The following is a 21,408-nucleotide window of genomic DNA, read 5'->3' on the forward strand; positions in this document are numbered from 1 at the left end:
AGCAAAGAAGTGCAGGCTGACAGGAGCCGGATGTAGATCTCTCCTGAGAGACACAGCCAGAATACAGCAAATACAGAGGCGAATGCCAGCAGCAAACCACTGAACTGAGAATAGGACCCCCGTTGAAGGAATCAGAGAAAGAACTGGAAGGGCTTGAAGGGGCTTGAGACCCCATATGTACAACAATGCCAAGCAACCAGAGCTTCCAGGGACTAAGCCAGTACCCAAAGACTATACATGGACTGACCCTGGACTCTGACCTCATAGGTAGCAATGAATAGCCTAGTAAGAGCACCAGTGGAAGGGGAAGCCCTGGGTCCTGCTAAGACTGAACCCCCAGTGAACTAGATTGTTGGGGAGAGGGCGACAAGGAGGGGGGAGTATGGGGAGGGGAACACCAATAAAGAAGGGGAAGGGGGGGAGGGGAATGTTTGCCCGGAAACCGGGAAAGGGAATAACACTTGAAATACTCAAGTTAATAAAAAAAATAGTCTAATATTGTCCAGTATCAAGGCACTCAACAAGAGTTATACAAATTATTGCCAAATTAAGGTTGAAGGGAGGAATTGTTTGTGGAAAGAGTAGATTGTGTTTAACACTACACTAGGGAGTCAGTCAATTCACCTGGAAAGGAAATGATCACAGCACTGACAGTTGTAATGTGCAAGAAGCACAGTGCTTTTGCAGTACCAAGTAATGGTAATGAAACATTGGAAACCAAAATTCCATAGTCCATATACTTCTGCTAGCATTCATTTGCTATGGCTATGGCAATGGAACAGCAGTTGCCTACTGTAAATATTTAATTTTATATAACATATTGTATATTAATGTAAAATTTATAAACCGTGCCACATTTTACCTTAATTTTAAACTCTCTGTGGCTCTCTTTCTGCATCTGTATTCCACCTAACCTACATCTGGATTTTGCTATGTTAACATTAATCTCTAGTATATGAGAGTGTGATAAGCACTTAGTACATGATAAATGATATTGCTGGGCAGAATTTACCAGATTCCCTGAAAGCTATAGAAATGGGAAATTTTTAAATGTTCTGGGATTTGATGGCCTAGACTCTGCGTGAGTCAGCATTCATTGTCTGGATTAGAAGTTTTCCAGGCTGGCTGCTTGATCAATTGTACTTCAAATGTGAGGACATGCTTTCTTTCTTTCTGAATCTGTGTCTTCCAGACCATCACACGGTAAACTGGAGATAATTTAATGGACCACTGAGTCTTGCAGTAGAAAGATGTTTTACCAAACCTACCATTACTGTACCACAGTGTTCCTCAAGCCTTTTTTCGCACACCAAAAAAAAAAAAAAAAAAAATCCTAACCAGGAGGAAATGTAATTCATACACAAACCGTGCAAAGCTGGAGGAAACTGAGGTGTGGCTTAGAGACGGCGATGGTCCGAGATACATTCCTCTCACCAGTGGTTGAGTGACTCACAAGCACTCTGGTAATCAGCTTCCACAACAGCAGGTCTCCTTCACAGTTGGCCCAGATGTGCAATTCCCAGCTTCTTTATTTATTCAGGATATGCACCTGCCAATATCTTTCCCCACAGCAATGTAAATAGTTTCTCTCAACCAGTATGACATCACCAAACCAATGTCATGTTGCTACTTGTACTAAGTTCATCGGACAAAAAGGAAAGGTAGAGAGGCAGCCAGAGACTCTTATCTCATTTCCAACCAAGCATGGTATCCACACTCTACACTACACATCTGAATCTCCACCTGTGGCCACTGTATTGGCAACTATCTATGCCTTTAGGGGCTTCTGCTGTATATATTCTTACAAAGGAAACATTTCAGAATGATAAAGCCTCAGTCCTTTTACTGCAGGACCTTACCATATATAGGCTACAGAAAGACTCCAGTTAAAAAAAAATCAAGAAAAACACTTAGAAGCCTGGAGGAGAAGGAAAGTGTTTTCTAGTTCATTCTGCTTCAAGAGCTCTCTCTCTCTCTCTCTCTCTCTCTCTCTCTCTCTCTCTCTCTCTCTCTCTCTCACACACACACACACACACACACACACACATACATACACACACACAAAACATACATAACAACAAATGAATCTGCCTCTAATATCACACATAAACATACACGTACACATACATGAATCTGTCTCTAGTATCAATTGCACACACACCAAATCTGTATCTAGTATCAAACACACACACACACAAATACACACACACACACACACACACACACACACACACACACAAATCTGTCTCTCATATCAATCAGTGCATGAAACACAGAAGAAGAAAGTCCAGAGTTGGCAGCAGGTAGATCAGGCTTGGAGTAGAAAGGATTTGAACCAACCAAAACAGGTCAGAACTCTCTAGTTCTTACTGGGGAAAACTTTAATTCATAGTTCAGAGCAGAGATTTTTTTATGTTGAGCTAGATAGCAAGAACTTGCCCTAGACTCTCTAAAGGAGTCTGCTGTGGGAATCCTAGTTGATGGCCAGGCTCCAGCACAGCCACTGCCATGGCTTCTCTGGCAGCTGCCCACCAGTGACTGTGAACAGCCGAGACTGGAGCAGGAGTTAATTTGCTGTTCGGTGCAGAATGAGATCTGGTCTGGAGGCTCCTCATGAAGCTATCCAAAATTCAGAGCAAGGAAGCTTCTCTGTGACCACATACCCAGCCACCCCTTCTGTCCATTTTAGCCTGCAGATCTATATTGGAGTCAGGAGCCTGCTCCTGCTACCTTCTTCTCTTCATCCTCCACAAGCACATTCCCAACATATCCCCTGGATGTCTAAACTCATTTTGAGTGTCTATCTTTCAGAAGGCTTAGATTTTTGGTATGGAACGATACAAAAAGCAAAAATCATGCCCAATTTCAGCTTATACCTGTACCATTTTGGTACCTTCATTAACATGTCTAATTTTTAGCTTCCTAGCAAGACTGGATTTCTTCTATTATGTTTATTGAGAACTCTAACCATCTAAGCAGTTAGCATAGAACTCAATCCTCCCTTCATGCGGTTTAAATACAAATGGCTCCATAGACTCGTGTGTTTGAATGGTTGGCCCATAAGGAATGACACTTTTAGCACAAGAGAGCTTGTTGGAGTAGGGGCATGGCCTTGTTGGAGGAAATGGATCTCTGAGGGAGCAACTTGGATCTCTCTGATGTTCAAGCTAAGCCTAGTGTGCCTCAGTGTCCTGCTGCAGATCCAGATGTAAAACTCAACTCCAGCACCTTCTCTGCCTACATACGCCATGCTTCTCACCACGACAACGGACTAAACCTCTGAACTGTAGGCAACTCCCAACTAAATGTTTTCCTTTATAAGAGTTACTGTAGTTATGGTGTCTCTGCCCAGGAAATGTGTGTTGAGTACTTTTCAAGCTTCTTTCTCACACAGCTTTAATTACTACCAAGATATTTAATGACCCAAATACATGAACTGCCCCATGAGCCTCTATGTATGTCAATCATTTTTTTATATGAAAAGGATCCCAGGACTGGTGAAGACCACACTATAGGTAACAATCAGCTCACCTTCCTGCAAGCTCTTACTGAACAGAGTAACTAGTAAAGAGAATCAGCTACAGAGCTAGCATGGACTGTGAGTGTTGTTATTTCTGGGCTTATGAAAAAATAACAAAAGTCAGTTCTCAGTGGATGACATTATCTTCTCAGTATGAACATTAGCTCTTGACTTACAATAAGAGCACACTTGTTTACTTTTCCTGTTTTGGCCATTATCACTTTTCCCTCCTGATTTATTCAAACCCTAGCTTGCTATAAACAGACATCAGCAATATCTCTCAACCACCTGAAAGCACGTTTATGGTTCATCCATCTGTAGAGCTGTCTGTTTCCTTCTTTCTGTTTCTATTTTAACTTGATGATTCTCATAAGTCTTTGCCTTCTTCAGCTCATGGGATCCTGAGTTCTAATCCTTCATGTCTTATCGCTGCTTACAGGTTCTTTGTCTCTCATGTCAGCTACTTCATAAACAATTCTAAAAGGCATCAGCTTTAATCTATAGAATTGAGCATTATGTAAGATGTCTCCAAGTGTATGAGACATGAGTACACAAACCTTATCTGACATGCCCAGATAACATAACAAAATATACTCCTCTTCTGAACCCTAAAGTCATGATTTTACCCATTTGGATCAAGGTGCATAATCTCTTGAATGTTTAAGTGCAAAGGATTGTTTCATCTTATCTTCCAGCTAAATTGGATTTTTTTCCCAAGATTTTTATTTATACACTACTATATGTTCACCACAATATTTCACTCATAGTACACATTCAGTAATGGGCTAGGTAGTGACTTCTTACCTGTAGCATACCTAGGCAGATACAAGCCTTATTAAATCTCCATGTACATCCCCACTTTCTCTATAAAATACACTGACCTTGGCAGCCTGAATAGGTAGCTAGTCAAGGACTTCCTTTCAGAGGTGGACCCCATATGGAAAGCACAAAAAGATGTTAGAAAAGGAACTAAGATGAACACAAAAAGAAATAGAGTATTTCTTAAAAGTTATAGTGGAAAATGTTCCAAACCTAGAGAATGAACACAGAGACATTTTGGACCCACAATAGACATGACAGGACCTTCCTGACACAACTGACTCCAGTGAAATTCAGAACATCACTAGAGAATGCTTTAAGCATTAAACTAAAAAAAAAAGATAAAACCTAGAAGAAATCAATGAGCTTCTAAATGCACATGACTTAACAAAATTAAAGCCAAAAGAAACAAAAAACTGCAACAGACCTATTACAAACAAGAAAACAAGTCTCCCCACATATAAAAACCTGTATCACAGAGAGTCACTGCATAATTCTATCAAGTTTTTAAGGAACATCTAATACCATGACTTCTCAATTTGTCTCACAAGATTAATGCCACAAAATTCATTCTTCAGTGGCAGTGACCATGCAGCATCTGCAGGAGGTGAGTGCTTCACTGTTAGGACTCTACTCCAGTAAGGACATGGAGACCCCTTCCCTCTTGGCAAGGACCTGTGATAAATGTGGTGACCTGTATGCTTATTACCTAGATCACGAGTGATACAAGCTTACAGTGCTTTCTCTATGCTGTCTATACACATAGCAAAATTTAGTTCACTTTGTCAGTGACAGGCAAGGCTGGGATCATGCAGGTTGAAATCCCTGTGGATGATTCTATATCTCTCTCAATATGCTTTTGAGGGGTAAAACCTTCTTCTCTTCTTTTTGTCTCTATCAGTCCTCCAGATGTGACCATTTATCCTGGGTATTTGGGACCATGTAATCATGTCTCTAGAGAAACAGCTACAGTCACAGTGAGTAAGCCTGTGGCAATCATGGAGAGCAGTGGGTCCTGCTTGCATAACCATTTTGAGGAGGCTATACCTGATCAACTGAGACTTAAAATGAGGAAACTATATCTGATCAACTCAGACTTAAAGTGAGGAACCTATGTCTGATAAACAAATACTCAAATTGAGGATGCTGTCTGATGAAGATACTTTGACAATAAGGAAGCAGAAGCGAGGACAATCCTGAGACCTGAGGGGAGACTGCCACTTCTACTTACATTCCTGGCCCAAGAGGAACCTGCTTAGGGGCCTCTGGATACAGGAATATAGGAGCAGTCAGTGGCTGAAATCTGCTGGTTTCTGCCCGCACCCAGAACTGAACTGAACTGGTCCCACAGCTTTCTGCACCCAAATCCTGTGGGAGAGAGAGCTGGACCTTCAGAAGTGCTGACAATTCTGAGACATCAGGGGAGACCACCACTTCAGCTCACATTACTGGCCCAAGAGGAAACCACCTAGTACCCTCTGTGCCTTCAGGACACAGAGACCTAGGAGCAGTTAGGGGCAGGACTCTTCTGGCTTCTTCGTGCACCAAGAGCTGAAAGCCAGTCACCAGGAGCACCTACACACCTGAGGGCAGAGGTAAGACCAACAATTCTGTGCCAAGCAAACTGCCTGGAGGCTTCAGGACACACGAACCAAGGAGCAGCTCTCTGCTCCCATATCCAGCTGAAAGAAAAAAAGTCTACAGCAGGGCTAACACATAGGAGGGTCAAGCTGCTGTAAGAGACAGCAAAACAAGCTAACAACAGAGACAACCTGATGTCGAAAGGCAAGCAAAGGAACCTAAACAACAGAAACCAAGACTACTTGGCATCATCAGAACACAGTTCTCCCACCAAAGCAAACACAGGACATCCACACTCACCAGAAAAGCAATACTTGGATTTAAAATCACATCTCATGATGATGATAGAGGACTTTAGGAAGGACATAAATAACTCACTTAAAGAAATACAAGACAACACAGGTAAACAAGTAGAAGCCCTTAAAGAGGAAACACAAAAATCCCTTAAAGAATTACTGGAAAACACAAACAGGTGAAGGAATTGAACAAAATCATGCAGGATTTAAAAATGGTAATAGAAACAATAAAATAAAAAAAAGCACAAAGGGAGAAAACCCTGGAGATAGAAAACTAGGAAAGAGATTAGGAGTCATAGATACAAGCATCACCAACAGAATACAAGAGATAGAAGAGAGAATTTAAGGAGCAAAAGATACCACAAAAAACATCGACACAACCGTCAAATATAATGTAAAAATACAAAAAGTTCCTAACCCAAAACATCCAGGAAATCCAGGACACAATAAGAAGATCAAACCTAAGAATAATAGGTATAGAAGAGAGCAAAGATTCTCAACTTAAAGGGCCTGTAAATATCTTCAATAAAATTATAGAAGAAAACATTCTTAACCTAAAGAAAGAGATGCCCATAAACATAAAAAGAAAACTACAGAACTCCAAATAGATTGAACCAGAAAAGAAATCCCTCCCATAACATAATAGTCAAAAGACCAAATGCCCAAAACAAAGAAAGAATATTAAAAGCAATAAGGGGAATAGGTCAAGTAACATATAAAGGCAGACCTATCAGAATTAGATCAGACTTCTCACCAGAGACTATGAAATCCAGAAGAACCTGTGCAGATATCATATAGAACTTAAGAGAAAACAAATGCCAGGCCAAGCTACTATACCCATCGAAACTCTGTTATCATGGATGGAGAAACCAAGATATTCCATGACAAAACCAAATTTACATGATATCTTTCTACAAATCCATCCCTACAAAGCATGGAAAGTTCCAACACAAGGAAGGAAGCTACATGCTAGAAAAACCAAGAAAGTAATCTCCTTGCAATGAAACCAAAAAAAGAGAGACACACAAACATAATTCCACCTCTAACAACAAAAATAACAGGAAACAACAATCATTATGCCTTAATATCTCTCAACATCAATGGACTCAATTTCTCAATAAAAAGACACCAACTAACAGACTGGATACAGAAAGAGGACCCCGTATTTTGCTGCATACAGGAACACAACTCAGAGACAAACACAGACCTACTTCAGAGGAGAAGGCTGGAAAACAACTTTCCAAGCAAATAGTCCAAAGAGACAAGCTGGAGTAGACTTTCTAATATTGAATAAAATCGAATTTCAACCAAAAGTTATAAAAGACAAGGAAGGACACGTCATATTCGACAAAGGAAAAATTGACCAAGATGAACTCTCAATCCTAAATATCTATGCTCCAAATGCAAGGGCACCTACATTCATAAAAGAAACCTTCCTAAAGTTCAAAGAACACATTGCACCTCACACAACAATAGTAGGAGTTTTCAACACCCCACTCTCATCAATGGACAGACAGATCATGGAAACAGAAATTAAACACAGACACAGTGAAACTAACAGAAGTTATGAACCAAATAAATTTCACAGATATTTATAGAACATTTCATCTTAAAACAAAAGAATATACCTTCTTCTCAGCACGTTGTGCTACTTTCTCCAAAATTGACCAAATAATCTGTCACAAAACATGCCTCAACAGATAAAAGAAGATTGAAATAATCCCATGCATCCTATCAGACCACCATGGACTAAGGCTGGTCTTCAATAACAACAATAGCAACAGAAAGTCCACATATACATGGAAATTAGACAATGCTCTACTCAATGATAACTTGGTCAAGGAAGAAATAAAGAAGGAAATTAAAGACTTTTTAGAAGTTAATATAATTGAAGGCACAACATACCGAAACTTATGAGACAGAATGAAAGCTATGCTAAGAGGAAAACTCATAGCTCTGAGTGCCTCCAAAAAGAAACAGAAGAGCATACATTAGCACCTGAAAGCACATCTAAAAGCCCTGGAACAAAAAGAAGCAAATAGACCCAGGAGGAGTAGAAGGCAGGAAATAATCAAACTCAGAGCTGAAAATCAACCAAGTAGAAACAAAAAGGACTATACAAAGAACCAACAGAACCAAAAGCTGGTTCTTGAGAAAATCAACAAGATAGATAAACTCTTAGCCAGACTAACCAGAGGTCACAGAAAAAGTATCCAAATTAACAAAATCGGAAATGAAAAGGGAGACATAACAACTGAAAATGAGGAAATTCAAAAAGTCATCAGATCCTACTACAAAAGCCTATATTCAACAAAACTGGAAAATCTGGAGGAAACGAACAATTTTCTAGACAGATACCAGGTACCAAAGTTAAATCAGAATCAGATAAACCCTCCAAACAATCCCATAACTCCTAAAGAAATAGAAGAAGTTATTAAAAGTCTCCCAACCAAAAAAAGCCCAGGAGCAGATGGGTTTAGTACAGAATTCTATCAGACCTTCATCAGACCTTCATACCAATACTTTCCAAACTAGTCCACAAAATAGAAAGAGAAGTAGCACTACCCAATTCCTTCTATGAAGCCATGATTACATTTATACCTAAACCACACAAAGGCCCAACAAAGAAAGAGAACTTCAGACCAATTTTGCTTGTAAATATTGACACAAAAATATTCAATAAAAGTCTCAAAAACTGAATCCAAAAACACATTAAAATAATCATCCACTATGATCAAGTCGGCTTCATCCCAGGGATGCAGGGATGGTTCAATATGTTGAAATCCATCAATGTAATCCACTACATAAGCAAATTCAAAGGAAAAAAACACATGATCATCTCATTAGATGCTGAGAAAGCATTTGACAAAATTCAACACCCCTTCATGATAAAAGTCTTGCAAACATTAGGAATGCAAGGCCCATACCTAAACATAGTAAAACATATACAGCAAACTAGTAGCCAACATCAAACTAAATGGAGAGAAACTTGAAGCAATCCCACTAAAATCAGGGACTAGACAAGGCTGCCACTCCTTCCCTACCCATTCAATATATTATTTGAAGTCCTAGCGAGAGCAATTAGACAACAAAAAGAGGTCAAAGGGATACAAATTGGAAAGGAAGAAGTCAAAATATCACTATTTGCAGATGATATGATAGTATATTTAAGTAATCCTAAAAGTTCAGAGAACTACTAAGTGTGATAAACAACTACAGCAAAGTGGCTGTGTATAAAACTAACTCAAACAAATCAGCAGCCTTCGTCTATTCAAAGGATAAACAAGCTGAGAAAGAAATTAGTGAAAGGACACCCTTCACAATAGTCCCACATAATATAAAATACCTGGGCGTGACTTTTAACAAGCAAGTAAAAGACGTGTATGACAAGAACTTCAAGTATCTATAGAAAGAAATTGAAGATGTCAGAAGATGGAAAAATCTCACATTTTCATGGACTGGCAGGATTAATATAGTAAAAATGGCCATTGTGCAGAAAGCAATCTACAGATTCAGTGCAACCCAATCTTAACAGAGGTAGAAAGAGCAATTTGCAAATTAATTGGAAAAACAAAAAACCCAAGATAGCACAAACTATCCTCAACAATTAAAGAACTTCTAGGGGAATCATCACTCCTAACCTCCAGCTGTATCACAGAGCAATTGTGTTGAGCACTATATAGTATTGATACAGAGTCAGGTAGATCAATGGAATAGAACTGAAGACCCAAAAATGAACCCACACACCTATGGTCACTTGATCTTTGACAAAGGAGCTAAAACCATCCAGTGAGAAAAAAGACAGCATTTTCAACAAATGATGCTTGTTTAACTGGAGGTCAGCATGTAGAAGAATGCAAATTGATCCATTCTTATCTCCTTGTACAAAGCTCAAGTACAAGTGGATCAAGAACCTCCACATAAACTAATAGAAGAGAAAGTGGGGAAGAGCCTTGAAAACATGGGCACAGGGGTAATTTTCCTGAACAGACCACCAATGGTTTATGCTCTAAAATCAAGAATCGACAAATAGGACCTCACAAAATTGTAAAGCTTCTGTACTGCAAATGATACTGTCAATAGGACAAAACGGCAACCAATAGATTGGGAAAAGATCTTTACCAATCCTACATCTATGGAGGGCTAATATCCAATATATACAAATAATTCAAGAAGTTAGACTCCAGAGAATCAAGTAACCCTTTTTAAAAATGGGTTACAGAGCTAAACAAAGAATTCTCAACTAAGGAATATCAAATGTCCAAGAAGCACCTAAAGAAATGTTCAACGTCTTTAGTCATCAGGGAAATGCAAATCAAAATAACTCTGAAATTCTACCTCACACCAGTCAGCATGGCTATGGTCAAAAAAAACAGGTGACAACAGATTAAGGCAAGGATGTGGAGAAAAAGGAACATACCTTCATTGTTGGTGGGATTGCCAACTGGTACAACCATTCTGGAAATCAGTCTGGAGGTTCCTCAGAAAATTGGACATTTAGAACTACCTGGGGACCCAGTATACCTCTCTTGGGCATATACCCAAAAGATGTTCCAACATACAACAAAGGCACATGCTCCACTATGTTCATAGCAGCCTTATAACAGCCAGAAGCTGGAAAGAACCCAGATGCCCTTCAACAGAGGAATGGATTAAAATAATGTGGTACATTTACACAATGGAGTACTACTCAGCTATCAGAAACAATGACTTCATGAAATTCACAGGCAAATGAAATGAACTAGAAAATATTATCCTGAGTGAGGTTACTCAATCACAGGAAAACACACTTGGTATGCACTCATTGATAAATGGACATTAGCCAAAAAGCTTGAATTACCCAAGATGCAATCCACAGACCACAGCAAGCTCAAGAAGAAGGATGACCGAAATGCAGATACTCCCACTTCTTCTTAAAAGGGGGTAAAATATCCATAGTAGGGGATATGGAAGCAAAATTTATAGTAGCGACTCAAGGAGTGGCCATTCAGAGCCTGACCCACATGTGGCCCATATATATATATATATATATATATATATATATATATCCACCAAAACTATTTAAGATTGATGAAGCTAGAAAATGCATACTGAAAGGGACCAGATATAGATCTCTCCTGAGAGACACATCCAGAGCATGTCCAATACAGAGGTCAATGCTAGCAGCAAACCACTGAACTGAGATTAGGACCCCATTTGGGGGTAATTAGAGGAAGTATTGAAAGAATTGAAGGAGCTTTAAACCAGATAAAAACAACAACGCCAACCAACCAGAGCTTCCAGGGCCTAAAAACTACCGAAAGACTATACATGAACTGACCCAGGGCTCCAACTGAATATGTAGCAGAGAATAGCCTTATTGGGGCACCAGGGGAAGAGGACGCCCTTGATCTTGCCAAGGTTGGACCCCCAGTGCAGGGGAATATATAGTGGGGAGCAATAAGGGGAATGTATAGGGATAACACTCATATGGGGGAGGGGGATGGGAGGGAATGGGGCTTATGGACAGGAAACCAGGAAAGGGAATAAAGTTTGAAATGTAAGTAAAGAAATATATCTAATAAAAATTTTTAAAAAATGTCATCCTTAGTGAGGTAAGCCAATTATATAAACACACGCACACGCGTGCGCACACACACACACACACACACACACACACACACACAAACACGTGGTATGCACTCACTGATAAGCATACATTAGTCCAAAGGCTTGGACTACCCAAGATACAATTCACAAACTACATGAAACTCAAAAAGAAGGAAAACCAAATTGTGGATGCTTCAGACCTTCTTTGAAAGGGAACAAAAATATTCATAGGAGGAAATATGGAGACGAAGTGTGGAACAGAGACTGAAGGAAATGCCACCCAGAGACTGCCCTACCTGAGGATTCATCTCATATACAGACACCAAACCCAGACAGTATTGTGGATGCCAAGAAGTGCATGCTGACAGGAGCCTGGTATAGCTGTCTCCTGAGAGGCTCTGCCAGAGCATGACAAATAGAGAGGCAGATGCTTGCAGCCAACCATTGAACGGAGAATGGGGTCCCCAATGGAGGAGCTAGAGAAAGGACTGAAGTAGCTGAAGGGGTTTGCAACCGCATAAGGAGAACAACAACCTCAAACAACCAGATCGTCTGGAGCTCCCAGGGACTACACAGGATGGACATATGGCAGTCTCCGGGTGGCCTTTCCTTCAGTCTCTGATCCACACTTCATCTCCATATTTCCTCCTATGAATATTTTTGTTCCCCTTCAAAGAAGGTCTGAAGCATCCACAATTTGGTCTTCCTTCTTTCTGAGTTTCATGTAGTTTGCTCCACATATGTAGCAGAGGATGGCTTTGTTGGGCATCAATGGGAGGAGAGGCCCTTGGTCCTGTTTAGGCTTGAAGCCCCAGTGTATGGAAATGTCTGTGCGGGGAGGTGGGAGGGCATGGGTGGATAGGTGGCATAGCATTCTCACAGAAGCAGGGTGAGGGGGATGAGATTCAGGTTTCTGGAGGGAAAACCGGGAAAGGGGATAACGTTTAAAATGTAAATAAAAAATAATAATAATTTGCAAAATAAATCACATATCATAACCGAGTGGGTTTCATCACATCGGTACAATGTTGGTTCAGCATATGCAAACCAATAAATATAACACATCACATAAATAAATTTAAGAACAGATATCATGTAATCTTCTCAATAAATGCAAAAATTCATTTGACACATTTCAATATACCTTCATGATTAAAGTTCTGGAGGCATTTGTAAAGCTGATTTTGCTTGAGACAAACATTGCTTGTCTCTATCTATTTACTATCTGTTCAACTTAGAAGGCATATTTCTGTGAATAACTAGACTAATATCTGACATGACCATGAGTTTGATTGACTACTTATTAAGTTGCATTTCTTAATTATCCTGGACAGATTGTAATAGCAGTTTATAAGTGACTAGAGCTAACATTGCATTTTTTAAATGAGTTGCATAGGTACAATACTTTATACAAGAGTTGAAATATATACCTAATACGTTGTAACCAGATATAACTAGTTTTGTATCAATATACGAAGATCTATATCAATGTAGGATTTTTGACTAGTAGTAGCTCTCTTGTTTAAGAGTAGATTCGATAGTCTACCTGTATTCCTAGTGTTCCTATATTATGCTTATATTCCCTTGTTCTTATTTTCAACTCTAAAGAGAGAGAAATCCTTGCATCTAACCTACTATACCTTGTTTTCTTCCTAATCCAGACCATTGACCACTTCCAACCAATCCCCTTAAGCAACAACGAACATCCAGAATCTACTGAGGGACCAAAGAACTATCTACCCCTCCTACTAGGATAGGGTGTCATTTTCTTAAAATTGCTTCCTGCTGACTTTGGACATGGTTTTGTTGTTGCTGTTTGTTTGTTTGTTTGTTTGTTTGTTTGTTTGGGGTGGGAGTGGAGTAAAAGAAATTGGAGACGTAGTCAAGTATTAAGAAAACCAGCTGCAACATTTGTTGTCCCATCTCTAAATGCTATAAAAAAATGAAGGTTTAAATGAAGTTCTGATTGGAACAGTCTCTAAGGATAGACCAGGTGAGCTAGCTGCTTTGAAACTCTCCAAGAAGCAAGTTTTGATGAAACAACAACTGAGGCAGTCTGAGACTGGATCAAGCTAGATGCTAGGATGAATCTATCTCACAATTCAGCATCCTGAAGGGTGACTCTTGTCCAGGTCACCTCCTTGGTGTCTGGTCCTTAGGTTTTGTAAACATATGAACTCTGACAAGTGATACACATTTCTGCAATAACATATGTATGGAAAGAACAAAGTGCAGTGATTGGTTAGAGGTGATGTCTTGCTCTTTGAGCATGTGGAAGACACTTGTCTTCCTTATTCCAGTTTGGGCTGTAAAACTAAACTGCAATATAAATCTCCATCTATGCCATAATGAAAGGATGGCATGTATTGGCCATGAATAGCTGAACTCTGAATGGGGACATTTTCACATCTCAGCTGGGCTCAGAGCTGTTCCCAAGTAGAGGAATCAGCATATGCATTACCTGTCTTGTCAGTTCTGCTGATTTCTTCCAGTCTGCAGCCACAGTCTCCCTAGGTCTCCCCATGTCATCATATCCTTTCTCATGTATAAACATATACAAGACATCTTCTCCAGCTTAACATATTCTTAGGTTAGAGCATTCTTAATATAAACAGGCTGATTTAGTGCAGCAGTTGTCTCCATAGTCCAATATCTTTCAGCTGCAGTTGGGTTTTGTTCATCAGGATTCAAGAAATTAAAATCAATAAAACACTATGTAATCTGGGTAGCAAAGCACTAGGGACTTTGTTACCCTTTCTGTCTGTTTAGCACCTCTTTTAAAGTATGATTGGATCTCTTCACAACTACTCATCCTGTAGGATTTGTGGTATATCTGCGATGTGCTTTATATTCTAACATGTAAAAATTTGCTTCATTTTACTGAGCACTGTCAGTCTTAATTTGTACAGATAATTCATAATTGCCATAACTTCTAATAAATGAATAATTACAGAATCAGCCTTTTCAGAACTTAAAGCAGTTGTCCATCGAAATCCTTAATATATGTCTACAGTATGGTACACATGTTTTAGTTTACCAAACTCCACAAAATGAAACATATCCATTTGGCAAATTTCATTTCCTCGGATACTTTTAGGGTTATTTCCTGCAGGTAATGGAGTTTAGTTATATATAGAATAAGCAGAACATTCCCTTACAATTTTCTTGGCTTGTTGCCAAGTGATACATCTTTAAAAAAACAACTTTTCCTTTAAATATCTGTTGTTAGCATGGTGTTTTTGATGAAAATCTAAAGCTTCTAGCACATTTCCTATTAATAGCTCATCAATTTCATCATTACCTTGTGCAAGAAGGATGTGATGTGTGTTATATATAAAATGGATGGTTCCTATTTCTTGTCACTTGTTTTTCTTTTCTTTTTAATTTATCAATTTATGTCCCAAATGCTACCCTTCTCCTGGTCCCCCCTCACAGTGTCCCTCCTTCCATGCCCCCTCCCCTTCTTCTCTGAGATGGTGGGGCTCTCTTTGGGTATTCCCCCATCCTAATTCATCAAATATCTACAGGATTAAGGGCATCCTTTTCTACTGAGGCCAGATAAGCCAGTCCTGTTGGGGAACAGATACCACAGTCAGGCTTTAGGGGAGAGTCTCCACTCTAGTTGTTGGGACATCACTAGGAAACTGAGCTGCACGTCTACTATCTAAATGCTGGAGGCCTCAGTCCAGTCCACATATGCTCTTTGGTTGGTGGCTCAGTCTCTAAGAGTTGCAAGAAGTTAAGGTTAGCTAACTCTCTTTATCTTCCTGTGAAGAGCCTATCTACCCTTCACAGTTTTCAATCTTTCCCCCAACTCTTCCATTGGGATCCTCAAGTCTGTCCAATGTTTGGCTGTGAGTATCTGAACCTGCTTTCATCAGCTGCTGGATAGAGCCACTCAGATGACAGTTATGCTAGGTTCCTGACTACAAGCATAACAGAGATGATTAATAGAGTCAGGAATTGTGTGCTTGTCCATGGAATGAGTTTCCATTGGGCTGGTTATTGGTTGGACATCCATTCAGTCTCTGCCCCATCTTTGTCCCTGCATTTCTTTTAGACAGGACAAATTTGGGGTCAAAAGTTTTGTTGGTGAGTTGGTGTTCTGATCCATCCACTGGGAATCCTGCCTGGCTACAGGAGGGGGGCCTCTTCAGGTTCCAAGTTCCCTAGACATCTCAGCTAAGGTCACCCACATCAATTCCTAGGAACCTCTCTCACCACAGGTATTGAGGACTTCCTAGAGATTCTCTGCAGCCCTGGTAACACTGACCAGCAACTGAAGAATTCCATTCCTTTTCCTCTTGCTCTCAGCTTCTCTCTTGTCTCTCCCCACACCTGATCAGGTCCCCACATGCTCTTCTCCCTCTCTTTTTATACCCAGGTTCCTCCCTCCCTTCTCTGCTCATGACTATTTTGTTTCCCCTTCTAAGTGAGATTCAAACATCCTTGATTGAACCCACCTTCTTGTTTAACATCTTTGGATATGTGGGATGTATCATGGGTATTCTATATTTATGGCTAATATCTGCTTAACAGTGAGTACATACCATGCATGTCCTTTTGGATCTGGGTTACCTCACTCAAGATATTTTCTAGTTCCATCCATTTGTCTACAGAATTCATGATGCCCTTGTTTTTAATTGCTGAGTAGTATTCCACTGTGTAAATTAACCATGCTTTCTGTAGCCATTCTTTGCTTGAGGAACATGTATTATATTATATAACCTTCTCCTTAGTATCAATGTATAACTTGCTGAATTTTAAATGACTTCAGTACTGATTCAGAATATATACGTGTGTCAATATGCATTTATTTATAACAGGGCTTGCCTTATAACCCCACCTGGCCTTGAAATCATGGTTATTCCCACTATCTCCTAGGTTCTCGGGTTATGGGAATGAATCATTACACCAAGGTGGACAGACCTCCCACATGGTCCCATCAGAATATATTGTTTTGTATATATCTCACAGGCTGAAGAGCATAAACCACCTCACCATTAAGAAAAATTTCCATACTGTGAGCCAACAGAAACTCCCCCTCTTTTGAAGTTAATTATTTTAAATTATTTCAGACATCTTGTTCCAGTGACAGAAAGCTGAAGGTCTACATCCCATGGGAGGGGGGTCCTCTCACGCTAAGAAGCATGAACTCAGAGCAAAGTGAGATTGTTTTTAAAATTACTCATAGATTTTAAGATAAAACTTAGATATCCTCAAACAACTAAATAATATGAACAAAGATAGATACATGCACACACACACAGAGAGAGAGAGAAAGAGAGAGAGAGAGAGACAGAGACACAGACAGAGACAGAGACAGAGACACAGAGAGACAGAGACAGAGATACAGGGGATAAGGAAAATGAAACAGAATCAGAGAAAGAAGAAAACAAGGAAGGATAAAGGAAGATACAGGGCTCCAACACTTCTCCTTCAGGTAAATTTTTAGCATGGAGTGCTCAACATCTCCTTAGCAATGCTGGTTGTGAAGCCACTCTGATTTTCATGTTTCAGCTCTCTTCAGATTCTTGAGTGCGAGTGCAATGCATGTGGAGACTGGGGGTTGTGGGAATACTGAGTCTGCCAAATGCATTTGAAGAACAGAAAAAGAGGTGTTGAGCACATGTGAAGAAGTAATTACCACAGTGGCTTGCAGTGTGTATCATGAATTCAGGAGGAATTATAATATCAGCAGGAAAGAAAAAAGAAGTTGCCAAAGTCAAGTGGCCATTATTCCTAATGGAGTTGACAGTCAACCTTGAAAGGTATGATAGACATCGCATGTATGCTGGGTGAAACTAAGACTCTAATATACTAATTAGCTTTTCTAAAGTGAATATAGAGTTTGAAATTGGTAAGGCTTTCATCCCAACCTGAATATTCAGGCTCTAAATCCAGTTCCCTACCCTGCTGTAATCACCCTTCAGTGCTCTGCCGCTGCTCTGTGCTGACATTCATCCTCACAGTGCAGTTCCCACCAACTGAGAATTCTCAAATTTCTATCAGTTAAACTTTGTGGCACCTCAGATTTTATTTTGATTTTTATAACACTGCAAGCTGTAAACCCCAGTTTTCCAGAATAATTATTTGCTGTTATCAGAGAGGAAACTTCCTTTTAAACTTTTTGTTCTTTTTTAAGAGTCTTACACTGCATAGAATGAAGAATACAGCTCATGCCCCCAAATCCTTTCTCACTGTCTTTCAAAAGATTTTTTTCCACCACCTCCCTCCTTCTTTTACACTCCCTGTTCTCAGAATGAATTTAAGCACACTATAGACAGTCTGTAGTTCTGTCATTTCTTGGTTCTACACATCTACTGCAAGGTGCTAGGGACCTCCTTCTAAGTAGTCTGTAATTCTCAGAAGGTCTGGCGTTTTTCTTGACGATTTTCCTTCTCCCTATGAATCTTGTCATGAATCCCTTCAAGATCATCACACTGGAGATATATTGATGTGTAATCATAGCTTCAGGAAGTGGAGCTTGTTTAGGCAAACTTTGTACAAACTAATTCTTCAGCAAAAATTAAGTAAGACCAGATAAAAATAAATGTCTGTCATCATTCAGAAAATCAACCAAACTGGCAAAGATAGCTGCTTAAGCAGCCGGGCATTATTTTGACTCAAGGTGAGGGGACATTGGATGGATACTTAGTCCTTCAGGTCATGTACAGCCCTCTGCAGCATCCGTGCACTAAGGCATTAAACCTGTAGGCTTCGGAAGATGCTCTCAAGATCAATAACATCTGTGCTCTCACATCTCTGAGGACACTTGCTACATATATAAAAATATTAAGAGCAAAAGTTATGTTTTGAACATAGTGTTATAAAGGAAAAAAGGTTGTTCTGGGAAAAATGAAGTCTTTAAAAAAAATGGAACGTAGAACTCTGATTGTCCTCCTGTTCTACTCTTGCTGCCCTAAGGAAGACATGTTCAGAAGATGCATTCGTCTTATTATTTCTCCATTTTCCTTTTACCCCCTTAAAGGTTCTTTTCTTAGTTCAGCTATTTCAGCAGATAAATTTCTCTTCTTCTTGCATCTGAATTCTCAGTAGTTGTTGCGTTTGGTTTTCTTCTACAATGCTGAGTTCCTGCCAGTTCTGCAGAACTCATTTCCTGTTGCTGTAAAGTGTCATTTCTTCCTCAAGCCCCAGACACAGTAAATGTGAAATACTGCTACACAGACACTATAGACATTGCATCTGTGTGATTAAGACAACTTAGTTGCTAAGAGAGGCAGGCTCACTGCCAGCTATAAAGCAAACACAGTGATAATTGTACGTTGAGAGAAGTAAAGACATCCTACACCACCTGTATGCAGCTGTATGGCTCCTCATATCAACGACCATCACTAAGTAAGAAGTTAATGCTGGAGAAGAGGGATGTCATCCACAGTGACAAGGAAGAATTGACGAGCAATGCATCTATGAAAGTATTGCTCAACCAGAGATAGAAAAATAATAAAGAGAGACAGATGCACACACAAAGATGCACTCTGGAAGCTCAATATACAATGTACATATGAGCAGTGTACAATGAACATTAAAATATAAGGGTGAAATCTTTCCTCAAATCCCTAATCTCTGGAGGCATCACATCAAAGAAATCTAGCTAAATGTGGCTAAGCTGGGAGACATGGTAATTTACATGGATGAAGGTTTGAAATCTTTTTTTTTAAATCACACAGAATATCTCAGATCACCTTTTCTCTAATGCCAAGCATTGTGTGTGAAGACTGAGGTATGACGCGAGGTGAGTGAGTAGAAGCAAACTTATCCATCCCCAACCAAGCCTATAACTGGTCTACAGTCAGAACACAAAACTGGAACAGAATCTGACGCACACTGCAATAATTCCAGAGATATGCAAAAATCCCAGGAGGCAAAATGACCTGTAGAAGAAATTTCAGAGTGCCTAGATTCCCACTTTGTCAGGTTCCATATGCCAGGCTGTGTACAACCTTAGGGACTGATCTAACCAGAACAAGAAGTGGTGAAGAAAGGAGAGACACCCCCAACATGTGTAAAGAAACACTGGCACTAGATAAGCTGCCTCCTTTCTGGTGGAGAACACCCACTGCTGTTATTTATTTATAAATCTGAATTGAGGAGAGTTTCTTGTATGCAGTTGAAGGAGGAGTCAGGCTTACCTAAACTTGGTAGGTGTCTGTAGCCTCTGGCCACACCCATTCTGAAGAGGAAACTGTGGTTGATGCTTTCTGTATGCACTGCATATCTTCATAAGCAGACAAGAGAGGAAAGCTTTTCCAATCCCTGAACCTGACCTTGGTAAGGCTTTCATGTTCCATGGGTCTAAGACATTGGGGCAGTTGACATGGCTGTGCTCACGTCGATGAAGCATGTTCAGTCAGTACTTCGTTCATTCCCTTCATTCAGGGCTTACTCCGCTCTCCACAAAGCACAATTTCACTGAGGAACATCTCAATAGAGTCATGAGTTTACTGAGCAATTGTCTCCAGTACACAGGTTAAGGACTTACTGACCACATCATGGAAAAGCCTTACCCTAGAATGTGTGGTGATGACTTTGTCACAGCTGATGGCTTCCCCACTTCAGGTCACCTTCTACCTTCCATATATTCTGGTACCCCCGAGACCATATGGCTATCATGTGCTCTTAGTGCACAATCACATACAGGCTGCTGAGAGTTGTAGAAGGGACCACCTGGACATTCGGGTAGAGGTTAATAACTCTCTCCACCCCTCATTTTATGAGGCAACATGAACAGTCCATAGACACGGTCTTGGGAGTTCTTACAGTCACATCTGCTCTGGTCAAGACATCCTGCAGTACTCAGGGGATAACACTCTACAATTGTCAAAAGGAATATTTTTTCATTCACTAAGAGGACAAAGCAAGAACTCATCTCTATCCTATGCTTTATGTACCTGCACAAAATTAACCACCACAAATGCAGCTTTCAGAACTGGACGCGATTTTTATTTCTTTATGCTTTCGTTTTCTGCTACTCTGCAGGACTAGAGTAAGTGACTCTATTTCACAGGAATGTGTTTCATGATGTTTACTGAGACGTTTTATATGCCAGGCACCTTGCCAAGCACTCTACATGTCTTATGTTATTTAAGACTAGCAATAAGTCTATCAGGAAGATATTATTATCTCTCGCTTAGAGTTTGAAAAACAACAAGATTTCCAGTCAAGATCAGAAGGCAAATTCTGTGTCTCTAAGAACTACATGCATGAATGTGTGTGCACAAGCTCACAAACATACACTTAATACATGCATATTCATCCTTTTAAAAAGCTTTTATAATATATAAAAGTCTAATACTATACATATGGAGCCCTACTCAAAATGTAAAATTAGTACTTCCTTGTAGTTTGAAAAGCAGCAAAAATAAAGAGTATCTGAGTGGATAAAGAAAAGAGGCCTGTAAACAGCCACATTTGGCTAAATCTTCCACATAGGTCTCTGCATTAAAGACTGTACCCCTAGTCCAGAGCATAATTGAGAACTGGTTTAGTAGAACCAATTCAGGAGGTACCACATAGGGAAATCTTAGATAACTGAGTTTTTAAGTGAATCAGAACGGAGTGGAACTTCAGAGCCCTCTTTTC

The 21,408-nt window shown here is 39.8% G+C and overlaps 1 protein-coding gene across 21 annotated transcripts in view; it reads right to left on the minus strand.

The window, feature by feature from the left end:
* The window catches only part of LOC120094358 (uncharacterized), a 380,216-nt gene that overhangs the window by 276,763 nt on the left and 82,045 nt on the right, over window positions 1-21,408 (minus strand). The window lies entirely within an intron of this gene.

This window comes from Rattus norvegicus, chromosome 8 (genome assembly GCF_021556685.1).
Source record: "Rattus norvegicus strain SHRSP/BbbUtx chromosome 8, alternate assembly SHRSP_T2T, whole genome shotgun sequence".
NCBI classification, from domain to species: domain Eukaryota; kingdom Metazoa; phylum Chordata; class Mammalia; order Rodentia; family Muridae; genus Rattus; species Rattus norvegicus.